Source organism: Mauremys reevesii, linkage group 2 (genome assembly GCF_016161935.1).
Source record: "Mauremys reevesii isolate NIE-2019 linkage group 2, ASM1616193v1, whole genome shotgun sequence".
NCBI lineage: Eukaryota > Metazoa > Chordata > Testudines > Geoemydidae > Mauremys > Mauremys reevesii.
This window is the reverse complement of record NC_052624.1, coordinates 214,998,654-215,014,920: the sequence shown is the minus strand read 5'-3', so window position 1 is coordinate 215,014,920 and position 16,267 is coordinate 214,998,654. Positions and strand designations below refer to the sequence as shown.

The following is a 16,267-nucleotide window of genomic DNA, read 5'->3' as shown; positions in this document are numbered from 1 at the left end:
ACCAGATGCTTCTGTCCCCTATCATGCTATAGAGGGCAATGGTGGAATAGAAAAGCTCCCCTCGCCCATGCTACTCCCTAAAAATACCCAACATAAGGAGAGGAGCAGAGCCTTCATCACGTTTCCCTATGCTCCAAAGCCTTCAGAAGTTCCCCTATACTGGCAACAAATGTTTGTTACTCCATGGATATTCTGGGGCACTGCAAGTTGGAGGGAGAGAATGGGAACTGAGGAACAGCTTCACTCTATGGCCTCCATAGAAAGAAGGTTACATTCTGCAGCCTGTTGCCATGGAGCTTAAAGGGACCCTGTCAAGTTAAAAATCATATAAATATATATTTTTAAATATCTTGGCCTGTCTTCCTAACACAACCGTGGTGTACTAGAATTTTCAAAACTTCATTTACTTTTGACTGATTCTGGTTTTTGTTGACTTTAGACTCCATAGGCTTTAAGACTGGAAGGGACCATCATAATCATTTAGTCCAGTGGTTCTCAAAGCCGGTCCGCCGCTTGTGCAGGGAAAGCCCCTGGTGGCCCAGGCCAGTTTGTTTACCTGCCACGTCCGCAGGTTCGGCCGATCGCGGCTCCCACTGGCCACGGTTCGCCACTCCAGGCCAATGGGGGCTGCGGGAAGCAGTGCGGGCCGCCAGGGGCTTTCCCTGAACAAGCAGCGGACTGGCTTTGAGAACCATTGATTTAGTCTTACTCTTACTCATCACAGGCTAGAGAACTTCATCCACCCATGCCAGCACTAGGCCCATCTCCTCTGGTTGAGTTACTGAAGTCCTCAGATCTTGATTTAAAGACTTCAAGTTACAGAGAATCCACCATTTACTCTAGTTCAGACTAGCAAGGGACTCAGGCCCCAAGGCAAGAAAACCCCCAGGGTCTCTGCCAATTTGACGTAGGGAGGAAATTCTTTCTTGACCCCAAATATTATGATCAGTTAGACCTGGAGATCTAGACCAGCTAGATACAAGGGAAAGAATTCTCTGCAATAACTCAGAACTCTCCCCATCTAGTGTCCAGTCTCTGGCCACTGGAGGTATTTGCTAGTAGCAGACACAGATGGACCATATGCCATTGTAGACAACCTCATCATACCATCCCCTCCATAGAATTATCAAGCTCAGTTTTGAAGCCAGTTACGTTTTTTGCCTCCACTACTCCCCTTGGAAGGCTGTTCCAGAACTTCACTCCTCTAATGGTTAGAAACCTTCATCTAATTTCAAGCCTTAACTTGTTGATGGCTAGTTTATATCCATTTGTTCTTGTGCCAACAGTGGCCCTTAACTTAAATAACTCTTCTCCATCTCTGGTATTTATCCCTCTGATGTATTTATAGAAAGTAATCATATCTCCCCTCAGCCTTCTTTTGGTTAGGCTAAAAATCAACAAGTCAAGCTCCTTAAGTCTGCTCTTGAAAAACTCAGGTAAGACCTATTTAACCTATCTCTATGGGCAATACCTCACCTAATGTGACCTAGGATTGCATTAGCTTTTTTTCATGGCTATACCACAGTAGCAGCGTATAGTCATCCTAGGATCAACCAGTACATCCAGGTCTTTCTCCTCATCTGTCACTTCCAACTGGTAAGTTCCCAGCTTTTGACAAAAGCTCTTGTTGTTTGTCCCTAAGTGCATGATCTTGCACTTTGCACTATTAAATTTCATCCTATTTCTAGTACTCCAGATTTCAAGGCAGTCCATATCTTCTTGTATGATATTCTGATCCTCCTCCATATTGGCAATACCTCCCGACTTTGTGTCAGACACAAATTTTATTAGCACACTCCCACTTTTGGGGCCACGGTCATTAATGAAAATGTTAAATAAGACTGATTCCAAGAATGAGTCTACAGGAATTCCACTAGTAACCTCCCTCCAGCATGACAATTCACCTTTCAATATGATTATAGTCTCTCCTTTAACCGGTTCCTTACCCATCTTTCGATCCTCGTATTAATCCCCATCTTCTCCAATTTAATAATTTCTCATATGGAACTGTATCAAATGCTTAACTGAAATCCAGGTAGATTAGATGTACGGCATTTCCTTTGTTTGGAAAAATCTATTATCTTCTCAAAGAAAGAGATCAGGTTAGTTTGGCAAGATCTACCTTTTGTAAAACCATGTTGTATTTTATTCCTAATTATCCTGTCTTTAATTACTCTCTCTTTCAAAATTTGTTCTAAGACCTTGCATACAACTGAGATCAACCTAATGGGCCTGTAGTTTGCCAGATCACTTTTTAAAAAAAGCTTTCTTAAATATAGGTACTATATTTGCTGTTTTCCAGTCATAAGGTACAACCCCTCGAATTTATGGATTCGTTAAAAATTCTTGCCTTTGGGCTTGCCATTTCACATGCCATCTTTCTGCTAAAGATGGGCCCAAACCAGAATAGTGGAATGAAATCCCCCTCAAACTTTGGGACTGAAGCCAAAATCTCTGGAGTGGGTGCCTTTCTACTCTTTGCATTTCTTTCAGCTTCAGCAATGAAGATAGTCAGCTTCACTTTTGCTCCTAGTTATTTTCACTATCAGTTCTAATCTGGAGCAATGCAGAACAGTGTTTTTTTGTTAAAAAAAACCTTCCATGGGAATAAAAAAAATCATAGCATTATTTCTATTGTTCTCAGCTTTTGTAAAAGTTTCTTTTTAAAATCATACACCTTGGGCCATGTTTTACATGACAACATCTCTTTAATGCTAGACTGACCACTGTTAACTCCTGTAGAGGACGTGGGAATGCACAGCCAAAATGGGGGATCCAGTATATAGTAGAAATTTCAGTAGAGTCCATTAGGATTGTTTGACAGGTTTCTGGTTGTTTCTACAGGAGCCAACCCACAGAACCAGTAGACCAATAGACTTTTTGCTCTGTTCCAAAACTCAGTTGGCCAACTAGGACTAGTGAGAACCGGATGAATATTTTAGACTAGAATTTCCAGTAGAGCAGTATGGCTGTTTGTCTCTGAGTACTGAGAATAGCTTTAACTACAGCTCCTGTCACTCAGCCCTACAAAATTTTACTCACTTGCTCACAAAGGGAGTAATTTTTTTTCTAACAGCAAGTCAAATTGTATCATAATGGTAAGGGTAAGTGAATAGATATTATCCTTAGCTGGGAAATTTTGCAAACCACCTTTATTTATTCAGATTATTTATTTTTGTGTTTTATATCCATAGTAAATACAAGAACTAGGCTATAAGCAATAATCTAGCAAATAATACTGAACCTACATCTCACAGTATGACATTTGACTTTGATGTGAGAAAGGTACATCACAGTAGAGAGATGAATGAGAGTTTTAGGAATGTTATTAGAAATTTTAAAAATTGCTTGAAATTTGTTTATTAAAAATTGGGTAATAGAAACATGCCCTTAGAGGATTGAGAAATCTCTTTCCTTTTGGTTCAGCTATCCTATACAATTTGCCATATTTACATACATGCATATACACAAAATATGAATAAATTCTGTATGTTTTTTTAATCCATGAAGCCAAAGAAACCCCACTGCACTATATTTCCTCTCTTCCTTGTGCCCTAGAGCAGTTTAAAAAACCAACCAACCAACCAAAAGAAGTCTTGCAGAGCCAGTCAAGTAAAGGACAAAGTGTGATGGTCTATAAAAAATGTATTAATATGGATACTTAGGAATTAGGTCTAGCTTTTCATGTGTCAGTTTAACCCTATTTATGGCACATGTATCTGTGTATTCCAGAACAGAAAGGAAAGCATCCACTTGTCAGCTTATCCTGTGTTAATGCACATACGTTTACTGCATTATGAGAGACATAAGGAGAATCCAGCACTGAAGGAGAGACAAGTATAGAGCAAGACAGACACATTCATATCCCAAGAAGAGAAAGAAAACTACCTTATGCTGAGCAAAATGCTTAGCTGGTTTAAGCATTTATCTGAATATTAGCAGAGCAGCCAAGATATCCATGTAGGTAGGAGATTCATTTGGGAATTCTGAGCATTAGTAGCTGGTGAGTGCATCTTTCTTAGGTACAGTATCATGTCTGATAGTATCACTGTATGTTACTTTCATTTATTACACATTTTTTGGATGTCATAAACATTCTTGGTTAGATATCTATTCACTTTCCACTGATTATCACGAATAAACAGAAAGTGGAGGAAGACTGGCTTTATGCCATGATTTTACAATGTGCTAGCAGCATTTCTGTTATGCATGCATCCATTGTAGACCGTTCTCATAATGAGATAGCATATGAAGAGGAGCCAAACTACAGCATATGCATGCAAGCCATCTTTATACCTTGAGGGAGGACTATGTGCAGAACATTTATATCCCAAGGGAGCAGAAAGACTTTTTGCTTCAGGGAGTTCATTTTATAAGGGGAACCTGCCCTATAAAGTCATACTGTTTTGTGGGTGTGTCACATCTGAAAGTGTTTATTTATAGAAAAGAAGGGGTTGCAGAATTACTGCCTGTAGAATTACTTATTACAGTGTGGGAGTGGAGTCCTTTGGAAGATTGTCACAGTGCTGCCTGGCTGCTGAGTTACCACACTGTGGTAACTGCAGTCTTCTTGCTTTTCTAGTGTCTAAAAGCATGATAAACTTTCAGTGTAGTGCTTGGGAGAACAAGGACTATAATTAAAAAATGTATAATGCATGAAATAAAACATTTCTAAACTACATTATTTATAAAAAATGTCACTAAAAGATTTAGGCAAAAAAGACAATATTTAAGAAGAAATTTTCTTGCATATTTTCCAGAACTTTTTAATTTAAAAAATTGAGGAATCTTTAAAATTGTGAAATATTTGCTGATTTTGCACCTTATGAAACCCTTGATTTATTTACATGTACTTCTCTTTAGCTATTACAAATGTTGTGACATGTTCTGTTAAAATATGGCTTCTTAACATTAATGGTATTTTTCTTTTAAATATTTTTACAGATAGGAGCAATCCACATAGGCACTAACTTGTTAACCTTCTCTGGATTTCTGTTTATTTTAATTAATTATTTTCTGTTATCTTTTTATGACTGGGACTACACTGCATCAGGTAATTATCCATGTGGTTTTTACAACTGTAGAGCTACTCAAACCACATTCCTGCAAGATATCTGCCTGCCTCCTCCCACACAAAGCCATATTGACTTCAATGGGGCTCCATGCGGATATAGTGGGGCCTGCCTGCCCACATCTCATTGCAGGATCAGGGCTGTGAGCGGCAAAGACTCACAGAAAGTCATTTAGCTGAAATTTTACACTATGAGTTTGATCCTGCACCCATTAAAGTCAAAACTCCCATTGAATTCAGTGGTGCAAGATCAGGCAGTATCACAGGATTCTTATGCCATAGTCGTTCATAAATAAGATAATAAAAAAAGTTAAACCCATGCCTTCCATAGAGTTTTTTCATTTACCTCAGAGACCATAATATCTAAGATCTGTGTCCAGATCAGTATTCATTTCCCTTTCTTTTCTGATGTCAAAATAAGTGAGTTTCACCTCCAAATTCCAGTCTTTTTCTGGCCAAATACAAAACTACAGAAATGGATTCAAAACACCTGCTCTCTCCTGACAAATTTAGATCTACATTTTCTCAGGATCCAAATCCAAACTTATCTGTATAATGGGCTGAATTACTAATACCACTCACTCCGATTTCAACGATGACATCAACAATCACAATTTGTATTAATGGATTTTCGCCTGGGTCTGTAGACCAATTTGGGAAGAACAACATTTACCAAACTGACCACAGAGCCATTTGCCTGGGTTGTGTTAAATGAGCTGCACATTATTTCTGTTCTTGGTGCTGTGCTTCCTGCTGCACCAGCCAGACTGCAAGAAAACTGAAAAGGTTTGTATATATGAACGTTTATTGTTGGGATACCCTCACCCGGTTATGTCTAATTTAGATTGCATGCTCTTTCGGGCAGGGACCTAATGCTCTAAATAAACAAGGATTTAGAGAATAGCAGTTTTGTAGCCATCTTGTAGTTCTATACAGTTCATATTTTTCCCCGGTTTAAATGCAAGAATATCAAGAATCACTGTATCAAGCACCTTTCCAAAAATCAAGAGAAACTATGTCTACTATATTCCCTCTAGCCTCTGGGCAAAGTTTTCCTCTCTGATCTGTACAGAAAACTGCACAAAGATCTCATTTATGTTACTAACAACAATATGTTACCTAGAACTTAATAATTACACAGTGCATTGCACAAATATTAACTAATTAGTTGTTGGGTGGTCTGCACAGAACCTGAATGAAGATTTTTGCCCTATTCTCATTACTTTCATACAATGTTGTAATCACTTCAGCTGCAATAATCTATTATATCTTTTTTCCCCTTTACAATATGAACGTACTTGTAAATACCCTGGGCCTCCATTATTCCACTAAATTCAGTGAAGTGTCATCAATATAGATTGCTGATGATGCACATTGCTTCCAATTCACAACAATATCTTGTTTTAATTCTTTTTCACATAATGAGGATATGCACATACACACATATACTTCTGTTGTTGCACACAAGACATTTAGGTGAATTTCATTAGTTATAACCACTGTTATTCCTTCCCACCCCTCCACTCACCCCATATCTTGCAGGTGTCAGTCCCGGAATTGTTCAACATGGGTATGGCTGTTTGGTGCTTGTACCACCTTTTGTGCTTATGCTTTAGGTAAAGTATGATAAGAGAATTTGCATAACTCATATCAACATATTGTTTTGTCCAGTATGTTGTAATTAAAACAATAAAAGGTTGTGAATAAATTATTGGCCTATTCCCAAAGCACTGAAATATAGGAATTTGATAATGTACTGAAAATGTTTAATACCCATAGGATGTATTTTTAAACCAACATTCTGAAACTTTCCATATTGGTAAACTGCAGCCTTGATAATTAGCTCATCTCCCTTACAAATGCAAGCAGAATTTTTCTGCAGCATGACAACACTAAACATTTTCTTGGGAAATTGTCAATAAGTGCTGACATTGCTGTCTGTGATACTGGCTACAGTCCTTGGCTTTCTTAAAAAAATAATTTCATTGTTATCTTTGGGTGTATTATTTTAGTGGGGGAAGATGTTTCAGAATGGGACAGCTTTGTCTTACCTATACATTTGCCCTTTCTTAAGAATTATTCATAGATTCCAAGGCCAGAAGGGATCATTGTAATCACTAGTCTGACCTCCTGACTTTCCCAAAAGAATTCCTAGAGCAGATCTGTTAGAAAAACATGCAGCCTCGATTTTAAAATTACCAGGTATGGAGAATCCACCATGACCCTTGGTAAGCTGTTCCAATGATTAATTACTCTCACCGTTAAAAATGTATGCCTTATTTCCAATCTGAATTTGTCTAGCCTCAACTTCCAGCTATTGGAGTGTGTTATACCTCTCTCTGCTAGATTGAAGAACCCATCATTAAATATTTGTTCCCCACATAAGTACTTACAGACTGGAATCAAGTCACCCCTTGATCATCTAGATTTGTTAAACTAAATAGATTGAGCTGTTTGAGCTTGTTTTCTAATCTGTTATTCATTCTTGAGGCTCTTCTCTGAACCCTCTCCAATTTATCAGCCTTCTTCTTGAATTGTTGACACCAGAATGGGACACAGTATTCCAGCAGCAGTCACACCAGTGCCAAACAGAGGTAAAAGATCCTCTCTATTCCTGCTCAAGAGTCCTCTGTATATGTATTCAAGGATTGCACTAGCCCATTTGGCTGCAGTATCGCTTTGGAAGCTTACGTTCAGCTGATTATTCATCACAGCCCCCAAATCCTTTTCAGAGTCACTGCTTCCCAGGATAGAGTCCCCCATCCTGTAAATATGGTCTATATTCTTTGTTCCTAGCTGTATGCACTTACATTTAGCCATATTAAAACGCATATTGTTTCCTTTTACCAAGCGATCCAGATTGCTCTGAATCAGTGACCTGTCCTCTTCATTATTTACCACCCCACCCCCCAATTTGTATGTCATTTGCAAGCCTTATCAGTGATGATTTTATATTTTTTCCAGGTCATTAATATATTATGTAGCACAGGGCCAAGAACTGATCTCTGTGGGACACCACTAGAAACATACCTGTTCAATAATAATCCCTCATTTACAAGTATATTTTGAGTCCTATCAGTTAGTCAGCTTTTAATTCATTTAATGTGTACCATGTTAATTTTATATTATTCTAAGTTTTTAATTAAAATGTTATGAGGTACCAAATCAAATGCTTACAGAAGTATATTACATCAACATTATTACCTTTATCAACCAAATTTGCAATCTCATCAAAAAAGATATCCAGTTAGTTTGGTGGAATCTCTTTTCCATAAACCCATATTTTTTTGGCATTAATTATATTATCCTCTTTTAGTTCTTTATTAATTGAGTCCTGTATCAGCTGCTCTGTTATCTTGCCCAGGATCGATGGCAGACTGACAGGCCTATAATGACCCTGGTTATCCCATTTATCCTTTTTAAATATTGACACAACATTAACTTGTGTCCAGTCTTCTGGAATTTTCCCAGTTTTCCAAGACTTCTTGAAGAACATTAATGATCCAGTGAGTTCCTCAGCCAACTCTTTTAAAATTCTTGGATGCAAGTTTTTCAGATCTGCTGATTTAAAAATGTCTGTCTTTAGTAGTTGCTGTTTTACATCCTCCTGAGGTACAAGTGGAATAGAAAGAGTGTGGTCATATTATATGATTATGTCATCTGTTTTTCCCAAATACAGAAAAGAAATATATATTGAACACTTCTGCCTTTTTTGGATTATTATTTATAATTATGCCATTTTCATCTAGTAATGGACTAATACCATTGTTGAGATTCTTTTTGTTCCTAGTATCTTTAAAAATCTCCTTCTTATTGTCCTTAGCTCTGCTGGCAATAAATTTCTCCCTGTGCCCTTTTGCTTCCCTTGTCAATTTTCTACAATTCCTAGCTTCTGATTTATATTATTATCAACTTCTCCTTTCTTCCATTTATATATATAAATATAACAAAATCATAATTTCCAATCATCATTCACATTTTTTCTGATTAAATTCTTCTTCCCAGTTGATTTGGCTCCTAACTGTTTTCAGCTTTGTGAAATTGGCCCTTTTAAAACACCAAGTGTGTATCTCTCTTGTTTGGACTTTTTTCAGTTTTCACATTACAAATATTATCAAGTCATGATCACTTGTACCTAAATTAAATTAATATTTAATTCTGTGATCAGTTCCTCGTTATCTGTCAAGCCAAGATCTAATATAGAATCTCTCTGTGTTGGACGCAACACTTTTTGATTAGGAAATTGTCATCTATAATATTTAGAAATTCCAAGGATCTTTTAGTACTGGGAGCATGATACCTCCAATATAGGTCACGCAAAATGACGTCCCTGATGATGACACAGCTTTTTTTCCTATACATCATAAATAGGGGTGTAAGGAGGTGATCATTCTGTTCCCTGTGTCATTTTTGTGGTCTGCAGAAGACACATACTAATACTGCATCTTATGCTTTATCTGTTAGGACATTGATCCTTAAGCATTCAAGATCATTTTCTTCTGAGTTATCAATGAATTGGAAACAGGTAATGCCATTTTTGACGGAGTGCTATCCCTCCTCCCCTTTTGTTATCTCAGTCTTTCCTAAATAGGTTATAACCATTGATTTTAACATTGCAGTAGTGTGAATCACCCCACCAGATTTATGTAATAGCAACTACATCACATTTATGAGCAATTCCAATTCCTCTTGTTTGTTATCCTGGCTTCTAGCATTGGTGTGTAGGCATTAAAAAGAATAGGAGTACATGTGGCACCTTAGAGACTAACAAATTGTAGCATAAGCTTTCGTGGGCTACAGCTCACTTCATCGGATGCATGTAGTGGAAAATACGGAAGGAAGATATATATATATATACACACACACAGGGAACAATGTTACCATACACATTATAAGGAGAGTGATCAGTTAAGGTGAGCTGTTGTCAGCAGGAGAGAAAAATAACTGTTTGTAGTGGTAGTGAAAATGGCCCATTTCCAGCACATGACAAGGAGATATAAGGAACTGTATGAGGGTGGGGAGGGGGAAGATAAGCATGGGGAAATAGTTTTACAATTAAAGAATTTCTTCTCTTCATGTCCTTGGCTTCCTTGATTAATTTTGTTCTCAACATCTCAATTTTGCACAGAGTGTTCATATCTACCCTATTTTTATCTTACACTGTTGTTATTAGTTTAACGCCCTCCAGACTACTCTAGCCAGGCTTCCCTCAAGAAGATAGACCATGAACATCTGACAATCCTGTCCGCATGCATACTAGCGATGGTTCTTATGGAAATCTTTGGCGCTTAACCACTGACTCTATAAGAAGCTCCCAGGCACTCACAACTACAGAAACTAGGGGAAATAAAAGACACAGAGCAGGTAAAAAGGGGAAATGAATGTAGTGTTCTTGTTTTGTCTCTGCTGCAACTCCCTTGATACTCCAGTGTCTGTCCAGAAAGATAATATGAGCATTATAGGTCTGGTCTGAAGTGCATTTAATGATTCAGTTTCATCTAGGATTGCCCATTTTGCTGCCTTTTCTGCTCATGGCAACATTCTAACCATGTTCTGACCTTTCAGTTTCATATTCATGTTTTACACCAGATTAGATTTGTGTATGTCTCGGTGTATGCCTCAGTATTTCTATTCTATTGCTGAAATTTGTGCTAAGATTATATACTGACTGGGATTTCTGTAGCTCTATAGTACAATACATGATTGGCATGATCATTTCTGGAAGTTGATGATCAGGCAACTTTGGCTAATAATCCTTCCCAATCATCATCATCACTACTAGAAGTGTTTTATTTCATAACTATCATTCTTTGCACAGCCTTAATGAATTTAATTAAATGATCATCTGAGTATATCACCAAATCACTTCCCGGCCATTACAAGGACCTTGGGCATTGAGGCATCCTACGTGTGCCTGTGACACACAATAGTGGGTCTCTTCAGGGCTATAAATACTTTGGTTCTAATTCTGGTTGTTGGGCTCAATTCAGGGGTAATTGATGTGGGATTTAGTGGCCTGTGATTACGGGTGGGCAAACTGGATTATCTGGTAGTCCCTTCCAGCCTTAAACTCTATGACTTTGTAATATACAGCTGGGAGGTGTCATCCACCAACATGAGACAAAAAAGCAGGTCTCTTAGGCCTGGTCATTTGGCTTCAAGACATTTAATATCTCATGAAACTATTTGAAGGAAACAGTCTCTCTGCTGTGTCCTGATCCAAGTTCCCCCTCGAATAACACCACAAATGAACTGAAAATGTCTATAGATATGAACATAAGATACTGGTATGTATAAATCAGCAACTAGACTTGACAATATATGATCAAGGGAAACATTATTTATTCTTTTTATAAGATGCTACTAGGATTCAGCCAGCAAATAGCCACCCGAATCCTCCCAAGTGTTAAATAAATAAATAACCCAACCCACCCCTCCACCCCAAATATTTTCATGAGTATTAGTCTATCTGCACATTAGAATAATCAGGTTAGATTTGTAAAATCGTGTAGATCAGGGGTGGGCAAATTACAGCCCGTGGGCTGGATCTGGCCCATCAGGGCTTTGCGTCTAGCCCACGGGATTGCCACCCCCTTGGCGCCGCGGGGTTAAGGCAGGCTCCCTGCCTGCCCAGGCCCTGTGCCACTCCCGGAAGCGGCTGGCACCACATCCCTACGGGCCCTGGGGTGGAGGGGGAGGGCAGAAGGCTCCATGTGCTGCCCTGACCTGCAGGCACCACCCCCCGCAGCTCCCATTGGCTGGGAACGGGGAATCGCAGCCAATGGGAGCTTGGGGGAGGTACCTGCAGGTGAGGGTAGCACGCAGAGCCCTCTGCCCCTCCTCCCCCAAGGGTCACAGGGACATGAGCTGGCCACTTTCAGGAGCCCGCACCCCAAGCCCCTCCTGTACCCTGCACCCAACCCTCTGCCTTGAGCCCCCTGCTGCACCCCACACCCCTTCTGCACCCCAAGCCCCTGCCCTGAGCCCCCTGCTGAACCTTGCATCCCAACCCCCTGCCCTGAGCCCTCTGCTGAACCCCGCACCCCTCCTGCACCCCAACCTCCTGCCCTGAGCCCCCAACTCCCTGCCCTGAGCCCCCTCCCACACTCCACACCCTCTGCCCCAGCCCTACATTCATGGCCCTGCATGCAATTTCCCCACCCAGATGTGGCCCTCAGGCCAGAAAGTTTGCCCACCCCTGGTGTAAATCATAATTATTTAGGGTTATTTTCTGCAGGACTTGGGTCTACAGTGTTTTGACAGAATATCAGGGAGGCCATTGGGAGACAGGGTAATGAATGCAAGTGTCTACTGGCAAAGCTTGTGAGGAAGAAGAGTTGTAACAAAAAATATTTAGATGAGGGCAGAAGTCAATGCTATATGAGCAGGACAAAAGTTTTGGTGGAGCAGAACTCCATTTGTTCTTGGTCTATGAGTACATTTCCCCCATGTTATTACATACAGTAGCATGAAATCTATCTAACAAAATTGTAAAGCATTGGGAAGCGTGCTCAAAGGACTCAGTCCAGTAGCCCTTTGGGGGAGTTATTTGACCATGGGCTAGATAGCTGGGCTACCTTCATCTTCATCCTCTCTTATTTTTCTATTTGCTCATGTGTTAATGGAAAGACTGGGATTTCTGTACACACAATGTATATATCTTTAAGTACTGTCTTGCTTAACTTTATGTTTTCACATTGGGAAAAATATAACACAGGAGTTCTCTTTCTTCCTTGGGGATATGATCTAAGCCAAGTGGTAAGTATTTATGATTCTTGTTTTTAAAACTATGTTACTGTTAAGTATTAAAAGAAAGAGGAAAATATTGCTCAGGGCAAATGAACTTGGCAAAGAAATTGAGTAAGAAATAGCATAATCCTAGAAGTATTGCAGAAATATTTGTGCATTTGAAGGGAAGGGGCATGCTCAAACAAATCATCAGTGTTATAGTTTCATTACCTTATCAGAAAAATATGCCTGTAGCAAGTATAAAAATCAGATGACATAAATGAGAATGTAATTTAGCTAGATTTGATTTGTGACATTTAGCTAACAGTAGTTTTAGTGAAACTGTAAGCATAGCAGTTACTTCATCAGCACAAGGCTCTGGTGCGCTGTATGAATTAGTACACATGGCATTTATTAAAATGCCATAATCATTGCTCTGAGCCCCCCAGTGCCCTGACTTTCACTGCTCCATCAAACCTTACATAAAATGCAGGGATATAAATGACACTATTTGCACAATGATCATATGGTGTTCCCAAATGATTTTACCCATGCAAGAGTTCAAAATCAAGTACCTTTACTTAGAATTCATCCTCCTGGATTGATTTCCCCAATCTGTTATCTTCTTCTGGTGGCTTACTAAGCAGACTCCAGGTGGAGCTCTTTCAGAAACCAGATCCTAGGCAGGATCTTGATGACCAGTTGTATTGCCATCACACTTTAGGACTTACCAGAAAGGTTCATTCTGCATGGCAGGTACAGCTGTGTGAAGACAATCAATTTTTAAAGCTCAAATTATTAATCATTGATCCAGTATTGAAAATTCAGAGAGATGTCCCCTATTCATGAGGCTCTATTAGGGAGGAAAGCACAGGACTGGGAACCAGCTGATCTGGGTGGTACTTCTGGCTATGGCACCAACTTCCCATGTGACCTTGGGGAAAACACCGCTCTATGCCTAAGTTTCCTCATCTGTAAAATAAAGATGATAAAACTTCCTTATCTCATAGTTGTGCTGTGAGGCTTAATTCAATGGTGCTTGTGAAGGGCTTTGATCAACTAAGGTGAAAGACACTAACAAAATGCAGACTACTCTTACTTCCATTTTCCATCGACTTATTCCACAAGCCACTGTATTTGTTTTTATACCTCGTTTCTAGTAACATCCATAATGACCCACTCACAGTCAGAGTGATAAGCAAATAAACTTAAATATCTATTAATTACATGAAGAGGTCGAGAGGGTGTTAAGGCACGCGCTATATATAGGGCCCAGATCCACAAAGATACTTAGGCATTCTGACACTGAGTGTCGTGGCGCCTAACTTTTGAGCATCTAAAAAAACCCACAGGAACAAAATTGTGATCCACAAAACCTTGGCATCTAGACAATAAATGGGGGAAGAGAGGCGCCTTACAGTATGATCCACAAAGCCAGCACTGGCGGGAGGGGGAGAGCTGTCTAAGCTAGCCAATAGGAAATGTTGACAAGAAAGGTGTGTGGTAAGCCCTGCCCTTATGGAGATAGGCACCTAAGGCTGGGCTGTAGGAAGGCACCTGTCTTTGCATGCGAGCCATGAACTTGGGGAGATAGGTGTTCGGCTGCCTAAATTGTGTGCAGGGCCTGAAACAAAAGAGAAGAGGACCTCCCTTATAATCTTTAGCCCAGTGGGCAGGGTACTCTCCCATTTGAACAGGGATCAGCCACCTCTCAGGTGAGTGCCTTAACCACTAGGCTATAGAATCATTCTGACTCTGTCACTGGCCCAATTAATATTTAGTTATTCAATTAAAGGGGAACAACTTCAATAGGAGAGACTGATGGAGCCTCACATCAGACTACTCCATAGCCCAATGTTTAGGACACTCCCCTGAGAGATGGCTTATTCCTGTTCAGCTCCCTTCTCTCCCTCAGGAGGAAGAGGGACTTGAACCAGGGGTCTCCCACATTCTGGGTGAGTACCCTATCCCCCCCAACACAGCTGTTTTTTCCATATCTGTAAATCATTTTGGAACCTTAGATGAAAGGTTCTGTTTAAAGCAAGCACATCATTATTACCTCCAGCAGTACAGAAGACGACTCCTCTAACTTCATTCAATGGCAGAGTTACACTATTACACCACTATTTCAAGCACAGAGATGACCCAGTCACCCTTAACAAATGTGCCTCCTTTTTAAATAGGTTGCCAGCCATCCAGAATTGTCTGGGAGTCTCCAGGAATTAAAGATTAATCTTTAATTAAAGTTTATGTCATATGATGAAACCTCCAGGAGTACGTCCAACCAAAACTGGTGATCCTATTTTTAAACTGATGGTAGCCAATCACTCAGGGCCACATTTTCAGCATAGTGTGCAGGAAGTGCTGCATATATTAACTGGAATTGTATGATAACAGCAGTTGTGTAAGCTCAATGAAAACTTAACCCTCATTATGCAGTTTACAAGATGATGATGATGATGATGACAACTCAGCTTCATTCTATGCAGTGGCAGACTATACTCTGTAATTGCCTCTATGTTAATTAGAAAATAAAATAGTTGTGGTTCATCATGAAAAAGAGATGAAACAGAGAAATTCTTGTAATTTATGCAGATCACTTATTTGCCACTGCATAACTCATCAGAATTAGTAATGTAATTACAGTGTTTTGGTTGTAATTGGTGTTCCAATTAGCTTTGTTTAGAGCTAGCCATTCATAGGAGGCCATGATATGTAAACTTGAAAATTAAGTGTAAAATTTCTGAAGGACAGGTGATCAAAGACATCTACGTTTATAGAATCATAGAAATGTAGGGCTGGAAAGGACCTTGAGAAGTCATCAAGTCCAGCCCCCTACTCTGAGACATGATCAAGTAAATGTAGACCATTCCTGACAGCTGTTTCCAACCTGTTCATAAAAACCTCCAACGATGGGGATTTCACAGCCTCCTTTGGATGCCTATTACAGACATTAACTACCCTTATAGTGTTTCCTAATACCTAACCCTAAATCTCCCTTGCTATAGATTAAGTCCATTAGTTCTTGTGCTGCCTTCAGTGGACATGGAGAACAACTGATCAAGTCCTTAATATTTTTGTTATTTAAAACCATCCAATATCCTTGATATCCATAAGGATGCTGCCTTAATGATGTTTGTTTCTCCAATAAACACAAGCTCTTAGTCCTATGCTAGGGTGACCAGATGAGAGGGAGAAAATATCGGGACACATGGTGGAGGGGGTCCGCCGGCAGAGCAAAAAAAAGGCAAGTGCTGCCGGTTACTTTTCACAGGAAATTTCTATAGATTTAAACATTTCCATGTATTTGTAATTCTTGTGGAAAAAACACTGGAGATGTTTGATTAAAAGAAAAAAAGTTTTTAAAAAATATTTTAATAAAATATTGAAAAATGTTACTGAAAAGTTAAAAGAAACTGCTCCATCTATTTGTATTGAAAAACTTGTTGGTTTCTGGATTTTTGGTGA

General features: G+C 39.4%; 1 pseudogene; it reads left to right on the top strand.

The window, feature by feature from the left end:
• LOC120399270 overlaps positions 1-16,267 on the top strand; it is an 89,174-nt pseudogene that overhangs the window by 35,488 nt on the left and 37,419 nt on the right.